Here is a 14051-nt window from a genome sequence, read left to right on the forward strand (position 1 = left end):
ACCAAAGTGGTGGCCTGGGTTAACACTTGGGAACTTCAAAAGGCCACTCTGCCAACCTTAGCCCTACAGCATTCCCGCACCAGCAAAGATGCCTTTCTGAGGGAGCCTCAGAATGAACGGTGCAGAGAAGCAGCTGGGAAGTAGACCTGAGTAAATGTGTGCTGTTGCCATAGCAACTGTGTGTGTGTGTGTGTGTGTGTGTGTGTGTGTGTGTGTGTGTGTGTGTAACTTAAACATGAACAGCTTATGACCATAATTCCAACATGCTGGTAAAATCACTAGTTCTCTGAAAGCTCTTCTAATCTGACACTTGCACATAAGCACTTTTGATATCTCTTCCCACTGCCTATGTATTGACAGCACTTTGCCACGAGGCTTCATGGTCTTTATGGCTCCATAATGGCTATAACATAATTCATTGAGGCACTCTGTTATCATGGCTTATTTAGGCTGTAAACCACCCTCCTTTTTTGTTGTCATAGATAGCAGTAATGTAAACAGCTTTGCAAATATAGCTTCCCCTTTTTAATTATTACTTCCTGATTATTAATTTCCAAGAGTCAAAGTACAATCCTGGAAAGAATGGATTTTTTTAATTGGTTGCTTTTCATGTATTGCAAATCACCATGTCTGGAAGCTACATAGTACGCTTGATCGATGTATGTGAACTATAGTCTCTGACCTGTGAAATAGAGTGTCAATTTGCTTAGTCTGATAAATAGCTATTTTGTTTCTCAAAATAATCAAAGACATTTGTCTAAAGTAGGGATGTAGATTTCATCTGAAAACCCAAAGACAGTATTTTAATGCATAGCTAATAAAGAGCTGTTTTAGAATACTGCTCTCAAAGGTTTAACATTGACAGTTGACTCCTTTCTAAACAGGACCTAGCAATGTATCCAACCTGTGACCTCACATGTTCATAAATGACAATATATCAATGGTAAAAGACATCATTCTTGCGGCCACTAATTCCATTCTCCCTGACTTTCTAGTCTTAGTCTAAATAACAATATCCCCAACATGTAAGTCCTGGCCTCTCTTCTCCCTTAGGGTGGTAAATGTGACTAAGCTGTGGTTCTTAACCTTCCTAATGCTGAGACCCTTGCGAACAGTTCCTCATGTTGTGGTAACCCCCAACCATAAAGTTATTTTAGGTGCTAACTGTAATTTTGCTACTGTTATGAATTGTAATGTGTTTTCTGATAGTCTTAGGTAACCCCTGAGAAAGGTCATTTGACGGTCACGTGGGTGGTAACCCACAGGTTGAGAACCACTGGGTTAAGCAGAAGTCACTGGGCATCTGAGAGTGTTTAGAAGGTAGTGCCCACAGTTCTCCTCCGCCTCCCTCCCTGAATTTCTCTCAGTGTCTGCAGTGTTGGCATTAGCTGGGATCTCGTTAGTTATTCAAAACCATGAACATGGATACTCACTGGAGAGTCTGCCTGTAATGCCAGGATTAGTGAGATGGAAGCAGACAGATCAGGAGACCAGGGCAAGTTCAAGGCCAACCCAGGCTACGTGAGACCCTGTCTCAACAACAACAACACAAGGTAAAAAAAATAAAAACTCTGTACATGGACGTTTTATGGCAGGACAGAGTAGAAAGATGACACTGGAATTATTCAAGTCTTCAACCTCTTTAAACTCCACAATTTTAATTAAAGTCAAGTGGTCCTTTTACCTGATGGAAATGTACACACCCTGAACTTTTAATCAGGCATTGCTGGTAAAGTGTGTCACATTTAGGTTCTGGCTATCTTGTCACTATTTTGTTCCTCAAACCCACAGTGAATTTCCGTGTGTGTGTGTGTGTGTGTGTGTGTGTGTGTGTGTGTGTGCGCGCGCGCGCGCGCGCGCGCACGTGCACACTCAATCTGAAGTGCATACTTACGTTCTAAGCACTCACTCCCCAGTCTTCAGAAGAGGAGGAGGATGGTCCCAGGGAATGAACCTAGGCCTTGTACATGTTTCACAAGCTCTATGGCTAAGCTGTATCTCCAGCCCCAGTTCTGAGATTTTTTTTCCAAAGCTAAGCCATATCATACACTGGCATACTTAGCACAACAATAATCATATTTTTAAATCCTCTATTATTTTCACTGAGAACTTCTGCTGCCGGCTCTCATCAGGGTGCAATAAAAGCGTTTGAGAGTTACGTCACCACTTGCCTTTAATGAGCTGACCTTCATCATGGTCTAAATGAGGGAAGTAGACCACGAGCAGGGAAAGGATTGGTATGAAAAGCCACATCTCTGCAAACCTGTAGACCACCATACAGGACTTGGGGGCGGGGGCTCAGGAGTAAAGGCTTGTTGGAGTGACTTGATTTTGAGTCACAGTTTGCAGCTTAGCCAGCCTGGACGGACAAAAGACAATGCAAATAGCTACGATGAGCGAGTGTCTTAAGAGTTGGCTGCAGGCTGTCCTTTGACATTCTTGCTGTGAGGGTGGTGAAAAACAAAAGCCAAACCGAGCATCTTCCAGATGTCTTATGAAGAATGTCTTAACCCAGGAAGCTGCCTCTCCTGTGAAGCAAACATTCACAGCCAGTGTAATTGGAACCTTTTATTGAAAAATGTAGTGAAGTGCCGATCATCTAGCAGAAACCAAGAAGGTTTTTGAAACAGAGTCCCACGGCCATTGGGGTCGGTAGCAAGAGCCACCTTGAACAAGGGTGTCCTGGGATAAGGCACCAAACTCTCTGTCTGAATTCCAGACAGAGAATCTTCTCTGGGTCAAGATAAAAACTCAGAACATGATCTGATTTCCACATCCACACGTGCCACGTGACATTTACGTAAATGAGAACGGTAGCAGCGGTCCTGGTGGCCGATGCGGATGCTACACACTGCCCTTCTGCTGGTTACTGTAGCTTCCTTCATCTTAGATTCCATTGGATTGACCTCTTCAAAGGAAGGTTTTATTTTTGAATGAACAGTAGCCAACTGCTCCTGTCCATACTAGCCAGCCCTTAGCCCTGAGCTCACGTGAGTATGTGATATCATCTTGCCATAGAAACAGTGAAAAAGAAAGCAATGTAATGTATAGAACCCTAAATTCAAAATAGGGGAAGAAATGTCAAGAGAACCAAGCAAGAGGTGTCACCTCCTAGGGAACAGAGGGCAGTAAAGGCCAGTTTATGTTTAGACAATATGGTGCTGAGATGGGTATCAGCATGGACCAACATGACTAACTCTGAACATCCAGGAGACTATGTGTCAGTACCAAATGGCTGACAGTGGATGTCATACATATATTCATGTACACTGTACCTAAGTAATGAATAATTTTCTGAGACCTAGGGCCCTTGGCCTTCAGCTTTTCCAGCCTGTCTGTGTATGTACTTCTTTCTGTAGGCCTGTGTGTGTCTGGATCCATGCAGCTCAAGTCTTCTTTCTGGCTTGTGTTTGGGTACTTTCCTGCATCTGCCTGCCTCTCACTCTGTGTGATGGCTTCGACGCAGCATGGATAACATCTCATCTGCCTGGGCTCCTTGAATTCTCTCCAGCTTCCCAGGCTCCCACGACCCTCCTCCTCTCCTGGAGTTGGCACTTGGACCTTGGACCATTTCACATGACCCATGCCCACTTGCTGTGATATTTGGGTCCTTTCCTGGTTTCACCCAATGACTCCCTACACAAGTACAAACTTTTACATCAAAACACTAATACACAGACATTTTTGGTAACAAGCCGGCCCATGTACGTAACTCCTGTGTGCTAGGTAGTATAACTCTCTGAAGTACAGTAATGGGTTTTTATGAATGTTACAAATAAAAACATTTACATTTTATTTTTATGCATAGTAATGAAAACTGTTCTATAAATCCAGATATGTCTTTATGGTCTAGGTTGTGGCATTGCCTCACAAAACATTGTCATGACACCATGACACTGTCTTTTATAAGTTGCCTTGGTCATGGTGTTTCATCAGAGCAATAGAAAAGTAGATGGGACATTTGGTCTGATCATCCTTGCTATGCCCTAATTATTCTGTTGCTGAATAGGAATGATTATTCTGTGCCATTGTGTGCATGCGACTTGTTTTTTACTTTACAGGAGCTTACAGTTAAGAGATTGCCTTGACCTAAGATGAGGCATAGATTTTGGTCTTTTAAACTGTGAAGTTGTAAAACACTATGGACACCTTTAAGGTTTAATTATGTCTTACATTATAAGACAAATGTAAGGCTGGGGTCAGGAGGAAGGCAATGATTTAAAGTGATGTGCCAGGAGCCAGCTGTCTCATGGATAAAAGCAACTGCTGATGGGTCTGATGCCTAGAAATGGATCCCCAGTGCCCACGTGTTGGGAAGATAGAACCAACTCCTGAAAGCTGTGCTCTGACCCTACACACACATACATACATGTGCACACAAAATAAATACGAATTGTAAAAGCATTTGTAGAGTCACAGAATAACCCTTAACTTGCTCGTCTGCGTGACTCATGGGTCTCGTGAGACCTCTTTCTAGTAAATTAAAGTTTAGTAACAAAGGGAAATGAATAGGCTCTCTTTGACATTTTGGCCAACAAGGGTCTTTTTCCAGAATGCCTTTTCTTAGAACTTATGTTACGTCTTTTGGAACAGTAACAAAACCCAGTAGAAAGTATAACATGTTGAGCAACAGATTCAATTGAGAAAACATAGTAAGGTGTATAATTTGTCATGAGCAGAAGGCAGAAAGCAGGTGGGAACCTTGACTAAAACCACATCAAGGGTGTAGCCGCCCGCAGCCACACAAACTGGTTTCCTGCGTAGGAGCCCGGAGCTGTATGGGAGGAAATGGCAAGAGAAAAAAATGAGACCAAGACAGATTCTGATCAAGGCCCAATGTTTACTAAGAGTCTGAGCTTATAAAGGGGGAAAGCCCATCCCCGCCATGCCAGGCTTCTTGATGCTTTGTTGCCAAGTTGTTAGCACTGGGTCACCAATGGACATGTTGCCAGCTATCTCAGGAATATCTCAGGAAGACAGGTTCAGCCTCTCAGAGGTAGCAGCGTCTTGGAGAAGAGCACAGGTGGCAGAACATTAGACCTCACTAGGTCAGAAGACTCCACCCTAGGTGGTCTCATTCACAGTGGCAAAACAGGTCTGAGCCAGCCTGCTCAAGGCTGGGGGAGGCTACACAAGAGATGGGGGTCACAATGTGAGCACCAAGCTAGTCCTTGAACCCGTGACTTGGTCAGCAGTGACCAGACAAGCCTACCTCTCCCTCGTATATCCAGTCTTACTCAGTGGGAATTGTAATATAATCTGCACTACTCTAGATGTTCTGCATACCCATAGAGTCTATATTTGTCCATTAGCCATCTACCATCACAGGGCCAACATAATGGCCAAAACAGTTTCCAATTTCCCTAGAAACCAGATTCCCTAGTGCTATGTAGCACGCTTAGTATGCCCTGTGTTCAGTCCCCTATACAAAAGAAAACAGAAGAAAAAAGCAGTCTCCAGACGTAGTGGGGAATCAATGTCCTTGCTCATTGGAAACCTGCTCTCCTAGGGGGCACTGGGATGCTAATCCCTCCCTGGTCTCTCTGTGCTCACTCTCTGTCCACTAGATGAGCAGCTTTGACCTAACACAAGCTCCCCACCGTGATTTCTCGCCTCACCACAGGCCCAGAAACAGCAAGTCTATTGGATAATGGATTGGGAACCTCTTAAACGGAAGCCCTCCTCTCTTTATGAGTTGGTTATTTTATTTTATTTTATTTTATGTTATAGTAATTATATAACACATACTATAGGCTATATTAATATATATGTATCATGACATTTTATTATAGTAATGAAAAGCTAGCTAGCACACATATCATAAACCATCCTGTCTAACCTAATATTCTCCCTACACTAAGCTACCTACGGCCAGGCACTAGGCAACCAACCCCAAGGTCATTTCCCAAGGTCATTTCCCCTGTCGGCCTTAACAGTTTTTCTGTGGGGGTTGGGGGAGAGACAGAATTTTGCTAAGTAGTCCAGTGACCTTGAACTCACTATATAGTCCAGCAATTGTAAAACTCAGAGTCTTGTGCCTCCATCTCCTGAGGGTTAGGATGATAAGTGTGTGGTGCCACACTGGGATCTTGCCTTGCCTTTCTTACAAAGAAAAAAAAAATCCCAATATAAATCTCTGGACTGGTGTTTCTGCTCCTCCTGTGTGGCCCAGAGTGACACAGTATCCCTCTACTCTCAGGATCTTACATAATATGTATTCTTCAGTGGAGTGGCACTAGTTTCTCCACATCTCTTTCAGTGACCTTCATGTGTTAGCTCCTGAGGGTACAATTGAGAGAAACTTGTGCTTGGGGGCATTTGTGGTCACTGTTCCATCTGCCAGAAATGCAATCCACCCCCACATGTTTCTGTACACACACACACACACACACATGCTGCATTTAAATCTCAGCTCCAATGGCATCCACCCCTGGAGCCTTCGCTGACCATGCTAACCCGGCAGCTGCTCAGCTTCCAACAGCCTCAGCCTCTGCCCCCTTTGTTTCTCTCCATAGTGCTTATTACAGCTTAACTCTATTTGTCTGTTGTGTGTGATCCTGCATTCCTTATTATATAACCTAAATGTCATTAAAATAAGGTATATGTTCACAGTTGTTGTTCTGCTAATTGCAAGATTCCAACCACTGAGAACGATGCCTGACAGATAGGGGGCTTTAAAGATCTAGCCTTTCAATGCACAAACTTCACTTGTTCAGAGTACCTGACTCATTAATAAGCTCTCGGACTATCTGCTTCTCCCTCAGATTTATGCCTCTTATTGGAACCGGACATATATGCAAGAGGCCAGTTCTCTGGATCAATATGATGAGAGTTTCTAAAAGGGAGTAAGTGCTTCCGAAACATACATATCCTGGGTGATCCGGGATAAAATCCCAGGCAAGGAGGCTCATGGAATCAATACTGAGACTCCCAAGAATTAAGGAAAAGCAAGCAATTACCATCCGTGTGTTATCCAGCCATAAGCCCTGGCTCTGAACGCTTGCCTGCTTTGAACATGGACTCCTCTGATGCTTTGGGGATGAGGGAAGCACTTCAGTTCATCACCTAGAAGTAGCATGGATCCTCTTGTGAGGGGAAAGTTCAGCCTGGGAGTGTCTGGCAAGCGTTGGCACAGACACTCTGAGATGGACAGACAGACAGACAGTACCTTATCCGTTGCTGCTCCACCCGACAGCCCAGCTCCACACGGCAATGCTCCTCCAGGGGGCCCTTTTCCTCCTACAGGCAGCAAAGGTTTTGCAAAGGAATGCTGGGTACCACCACGTGCTTATCTGCGTCTTCCTAAAGAGCTGGGTACCACCTTATATAATAACATCTACAGCAGTGGTTCTCAACCTTCCTAACGTGGTGACCCTTTAATATGGTTCCTCCTGCTGTGGTGACTCCCAACCATAAAGTTATCTCATTGCTACTTCATAAGTGTGATTTGCTATTGTTATAAACCTTAATGTAAATATCTGATTTGCAGGATCTCTGCTATGTGACCACTGTGAGAGTGTTGGTCATTTGATCCCCAAAAGGGTCGTGACCCACAGGTTGGGAACCACTGATCGATAGTAAACACAAAGAAGATATGGTAATGATGACTGGGAATTCAGAAGCTTATGACCGAAGGGAGAGAGGGAGAGAGGAATTCATACTTTCTGAAAAGGCACAAGAACTTAAGTTCATCACTAGTATGAGACATCCCTGCATATATTTCCGCACAGGGTGATTCCAGAGGCTCACCCACGATATGGGCTGTAAGATAATTTTCTTTCTCTAACCCAAGTGTTGCCATTTAGAACTAAGATCAGATGGACTATTGTCTCTGAGTCTGAAAGTATACTATGTGTGTGTATTTTTATATATTATAAATTGTTATACATATATAGTAGATGGTTGATTGATGGCTCAGGAGTTAAGAATACTTTCTTCTCTACCAGAAAATCAGGTTCAGCTCTCAGCACCCGTATGGTGGCTTCTAACAGCCTGTAACTCTAGTTCTGGGGATTTGACACCTTCTTCTAGCCTCTGTGGCCACGCGCGCACACACACACACACACACACACACACACACACACAGTGCACATGCAGATACTCAGGCGCACATAAAAGTCTCAAAATAAATATTTCTAAAAATATTGTAAAATGAAGAAAGCTGGAGAAAGGGGGTTAAAAGAGGACTTGGGCTCCAGACTGTGCAGGGTATAGAGCTCTGACAGCCAACACTTAGCCCTGGGTACACAGTACCCAGAAAGGCTTCTGTGGAAACCATATTTGTTCAGGACATACTGTCTGTGCCCAGTCTGTGATAGATAACAGGGTTCATAGTCAATAGTTGCCAGAGACAGCCTGCAAAGCTGGAAATATTGAATATCTTTATAGGAAATATTTGCTGATCTTTGGGAACTATTAAAGGAGCCATTTACTCCCCAGACTATTGTGGGCTGGTTGAAATATTTCTGAGGACTCTACAAGGCTCTTATTTGTCTTGATTCCCTCTGTATGAAGCAAGCCTCTAACTGCAATTGTATTTCTGAAGTGTGTTTTCTTAAGAGAAATCTTCAGACTGGTTACTAAGAATTTCCCAGCATCCTGGACAAGTGGTGTTTTCCCCTGTAAATGACTAATTGGCCTTCTGGTACAATTCCACAAGCTCACACGCAGTTCTAGACTTCAGTGAGTCCAGCATCCCTTGTCACTCATCCAGATCTACAGGGTGGAAAGACAATACTGTGGACCTGGATGACCCTGTAATGTCTGAGCCCTTTGGGGTCAGAGCACATGGATGGTTACATTGCATCCCGTGGGAGATAGGGAGGGTGTTTGGTGTCTGTGACCTTAAATTTCTAGGCCTTTTTACCTTTTTAATGCATGAATAAAAACAAATAGGTACAAGACTAAAAAATGCTATTGCCCAAAGACCTTCTACAACCCACTTTAAATCCTCTTCACTGTGTTTTGGATCTGTTAGTTTTTAAAGGGTTGTTCTGGGTAATGGTGGGGACTGAACCATCATCCATTTGTGGCATCTGCACCCTTCATGTTTAATTTACTACTTCTAAATAACATGTTAAACAAAACTCTTTACACTATAGTACTATCAATGAGACAATTCTCCTTCCGCATGTCTGTGAAGGATTGACTCCAGCCACCCCCAGAAACACCAAATTCTGCACATAGTAAGTCCCTTCCATAAAATGGTGAAATATATGGATTGAAATGACAGTTATCTTCTTAGATGTGTTAAGTATTCTATGGATGGCACATATAAGATACAATGGAGGTGCTATTTAAATAGTTGCTACATTGTATTAGGATATAATTTTAAGAAAAACATGTCTATAGCATATATATATATATATATATATATATACCATTTTAGAACATATTTTTAAACTGTGGCTGGCTGAATCCTGAAAGGAAGAAACCACAGATACAACAGGCCAGTGTAGTTCCTTTGATCCTCTCTGGAAGCCATGCTTGGAGTCTGATTGTTCTGTGCTTGCTGCATCGCTATAACTGTACAGGCTCCCTATAGCATGGATGAGTCTTCCTACAGCCTCTTGTTTGAGATTTCTCACGTTCCTCCAGGCTCTGTGGTTTCCACGGGAGTTGCCTCTGATTTGTTGAACGTGTTCTCTTTCGTGAGGAAGAGCAGATGGAAGGGAGAGCTGCTGCTACTTTGAGCATCTCACGCTGATTCCACTGTGCCCTCCCATTTGGTTGACAGCTTTTCTGGGTTTGCAGTTCTTGCATAGTGAAAACTATGTTCCCCTGGGAGTTGTAGGCATTCAGCATTGTCCTGTGACTTCCTATGTTGTGATGACAATTCCTGGCTTTTATTTTGTTTTATAAATGCTTTGCCTGCATGCATGTCTGTATACCATTTGTGTGCCTGGGGCTTGTGGAGGCCAGAAGAGGGTATTGGATCCCCAAGAACTGGACCTGGAACAGTTGTGAGAAATCACATGAGTTCTGGAAATGGAATCCTAGTCCTCTACAAGAGCAGCCAGTGCTCTGAACAGCTGAGTCATCAATTTTAGCCCCTTCCTGATTTTTTTTTTTATCATTTTGAGGTCTTATCCTTAATCCAGCCATTCTAAAATGCTGTCATGATGCATCTTGCGTGGATCTTTTTCTTTCGATTTCTAGAGCTTAACAGTCAGTGATTCTTTCAATTATATAGGTTCATCTGAGCCTCCGTTTGGTAAATTTTATTTTCTTTTACATGGTATCTTTTTAAATAGATACTTTAAATAGAGCATATATATATATATATATATATATATATATATATATATATATACTCTATTTGCATGTGTGCTTACATGACAGAAGAAAGCATCAGATCTCAGTGTAGATGCTTTTGAGTCACAAAAACCACACATCTTAATAACTTAATGACATCAAAGAATAATGATCTAATGATCCAAAGAAATTTTTAAATATTTTGAGCTAAATGAAGACACAATTTGCTAAAATTTGTGGCAGAAGAAGTGGTTAAAGACTGGTGCGAAATGCACGTGTTAGAACAGATCAGGCATCTTGGGGAACTAGAAGCTGAAGAGCAAATTAGATCCAAAGCAAGGAGACAAGGAATAAGAATTAAAGCAAAAAACGGGTGAAATTAAAGACAATCCAAAAGAAATGGACCAGTTTTTTTGAAAGAAAAATCTGCCCAAACTCATCAATACTCAGTATATTTTGTTCTCCTATAAGACTACAAAGATAGCTAACATACTATGTTGTTTTAACCAGAAAGAAATATTCAATGCATTATCTTCTTGTTAGAAATATGTTATAGGCGTCTGAATATCTGAGAGAATGCCCACCCTGGGCTACTCTCCATGGTCCTACCTTTGGGTTTTTTTTTTACTCATAAGTCTGAACAAAAGGCAAGGTTGCTGATCATTGTAGCCATGAACATCACACTAAAGAGCCCCTGGCAGAGAGTTAGAGTGAGACCTACCCGGAAGAGAGAGCACCTGCTTCTACCAGCCTGTGTCCTACCAGTCTGTATCCTGGTAACTCAGGGTGTACAGTCACCACTCTGGACTGCTCCCCACCCCACCCCCCAAACAAACAAGTAGTTCAAATAACTAGCTCCCAAACTATGACATCTACACCAATGTTGACTAAGAGCAAATAGACCCTGCTGTGAAAAATACCCAAGAGAAAGTTCAGTTTTAGCCCGTGTTTGTAGACGTTTCATTCCATGGCCAATCGGCTCCGTGATGTCTAGGGCTGTGGTGAGACAGAGAACCACAGCATAAACGGATGGTAGAAGAGAGTCATTTGCTCTATGGAGGCCAAGGGGCTGGCATGGGATATAGTCTTTGAAGACAACACCCCACACATCCTTAGTGACCTACTTCCTCCCCTATCTTCCAGTTTCTATGACCTACCAATAGACAACTTCATGTTTTAATCCATTTCTCCAATGGTGAGGCCATAGCCCTCACAATCCAAATCACTTCTCAACAACCGACCAGGTAGGAGCTAAGCCTTTAATACATGAGCCTTTTGGAGAACACATCACATCAAAAGCATAGCATCCCACAAAAGGAAGTAAAAATTTAATACACCGCTATGCCAGAATTGGAAGGAGGACTCAGCCTGGTTCTATGACAGCTACCTCCTTCACTGTAGGGTCTAGGAGGCGGTGACAATTGCTGACATGTTAGTACTTATATAGGGTTGGATAAATACTGCCATCCTCTTCTTGGGTACGACATCATCCTAGGACTAGAAAATAATGACATGCATCTTATGGCAGTTTCTAACCTCTGACATCTGTAGCTTGTTTTACTTAAATCCTCAGCCGAAACAAGAGATAATTATGTTTGATCTTAAGCCGTTTTGGAGTCCTGGGCTCTTCTTCCTTACCTGGCTAAAGTGAGTTCTAGATCCAGAAAAAAGTTCCGAGTCATGCAGATCGGATGCATATAGCCATGTATGTGAGCTTGGGTCTGCAGGTTCTAGTAGGTTGCAATGCACTGTTCATGAAGCAGGCTGCTTGCTGTTATGAGGGGGTGAATTATGTTCCCAGAAATAAAAGACCAAAATTGTATTCCTTAGAAACTCAAACTATGAACTCAATTGGAAATATGGTCCTTGTAAGTACAATTAGTTAAAACTCATTGCATTTGCATCTTTTCGGAGTCAAGAGACAAAGGGTACCACCCAGACTCAGGGGAGCCTGGCTCTCCTGGTGCTTTGTGATGGCAGTCTTCCAGGCTTCAAGACCATGGAAGAATATATTTCTTTTGTCTTGAGCTACCCAATAGCTCATGTTCTATTGGTAGCCCTAGGAATTTTGTATATATACCTGTAAAGAAAGTCAAATAAATCTGCCACCAGCTACCATATAATTAGACATCAGCACAGAGTTGGAGCCTGAGAGATGGTGAATCTAATTAAATCAGTGTTTAAATCTTCAAAGCTAGCCAATGAATTAAGAGGAAATATTTTATCTTCATATTATACTCCTGATGAATCCCTGTCATCAACCCAGCTGTATTTAAAACATAGAATTTTATTTCTTGGTGCTGCCTGATATTCTGACCAGCATGTATGTCAATACCTACTCTCAAAAATAAAATAAATAAATAAATAAATAAATAAATAAACACCAGAAACATAAAACCATACTACCCTCATATGGGACCTCTGCTCAGTGCTCCCACCAGGACTAACTTCAAGCCATTCCCGAGGACGCAAGTAGGACAAGGGCACAGTGACAGACTGTTAGAGTCAGTTTCTACCATATGGGTGGCCTTGGGGGCACTGATGTTAACATAATGCAGTAATTAAAGTATAGGTAGGGGTCTACCAAGAGAGACAACAATAGGAAGATTAAGGAGAGAAAAGCATAGCCGTGCATTAATGTCCACACGTCCATAGAAACCACACAACGTTGGAAATTCAAAGAGAGGGTAGGTGATTGACACAAACACTGTGCTTATAGAGTGCCGAAGCTGAGGACTGCAGGACGTTCTTGGTGGTGGTAATTAAGACAGAGAGGAGGACAAACGGTGAGTGGGACAAAATTCCTCTGGACTCCAGTGTGGACAGAAGGAAAAGACTTTGGAATGTAAGCTTGATGAACTCTCAGGAAGAAAAGACAAACAAAAACCATGAAGACATCTGGCAGCTAAAAAGCTCTCATTTGTATGTCGGGCTCCCCACCGGATGGAGGTTCACTGTCTGATGTGGTAAATTTGAGGATATCACTTACAGAGCCCTGCTACTCGATAAGTTCTGTCAGAATCTTTGTCGAATTATCATCAAGCTTATGAAACTCTTGACCAATCTGAGCACATCTTGGAAAAATTCAAGGTTTGCAAAGAGCCGAGTAGGTGAGTAACAAAATCCCTCCCACTTGCTCTGCGCATGCTCTGTAGTGGATCAGCGGCCTCCTCTTCCATCTCCCCCAGGAAATGTCTGTCATCACCAAGAATTGGTCAGGTCAGTTTCGTTGGAGTCCCTCCACCTATCCCTCACATTTCTTCCTCCATTGGCCGACACCCATCATGCTCCTTGGTCACAACCGCTATTGGTTCACGTTGAACTAAACCTCCCTCTTGCAAGATGCAAGACGCATTGTGACTGCACCTGTTGTGATGATCCCAGATCACATCTTCCTGCCCATGCTATGGCAGCATCAGTAACGTTTTTCCTTTAAGAATCTTTCACCTTTGTTTAATACACAGCATATTAATAGAATGTGGCACTGGGAAGGTTTCCATTACCTTGACTCAGTGATATTAACTTTCATTCTGTGCCTCGGCTAGAATTGTCATTGCTTGGCTGTTGCTCAAAGATGGGAAAATTACAGAAATAAAAAGAACCTTTCAGTCCCTCATGAGTAAGCCTAACCTAAAACAAATTCAATTTTCAGTTATATATATATATATATATATATATATATGCCATGTCATTTTAAAAAATGACAGTTAATACAAAATGACTGAAATTTTGCACTTTATTTTTAATAGGCTCTAGGAAAACAGTAAGATTGATCTTCCAGGCATGCACACATGTGG

This window comes from Mus musculus, chromosome 13, assembly GCF_000001635.26.
Source record: "Mus musculus strain C57BL/6J chromosome 13, GRCm38.p6 C57BL/6J".
Lineage (NCBI taxonomy): Eukaryota > Metazoa > Chordata > Mammalia > Rodentia > Muridae > Mus > Mus musculus.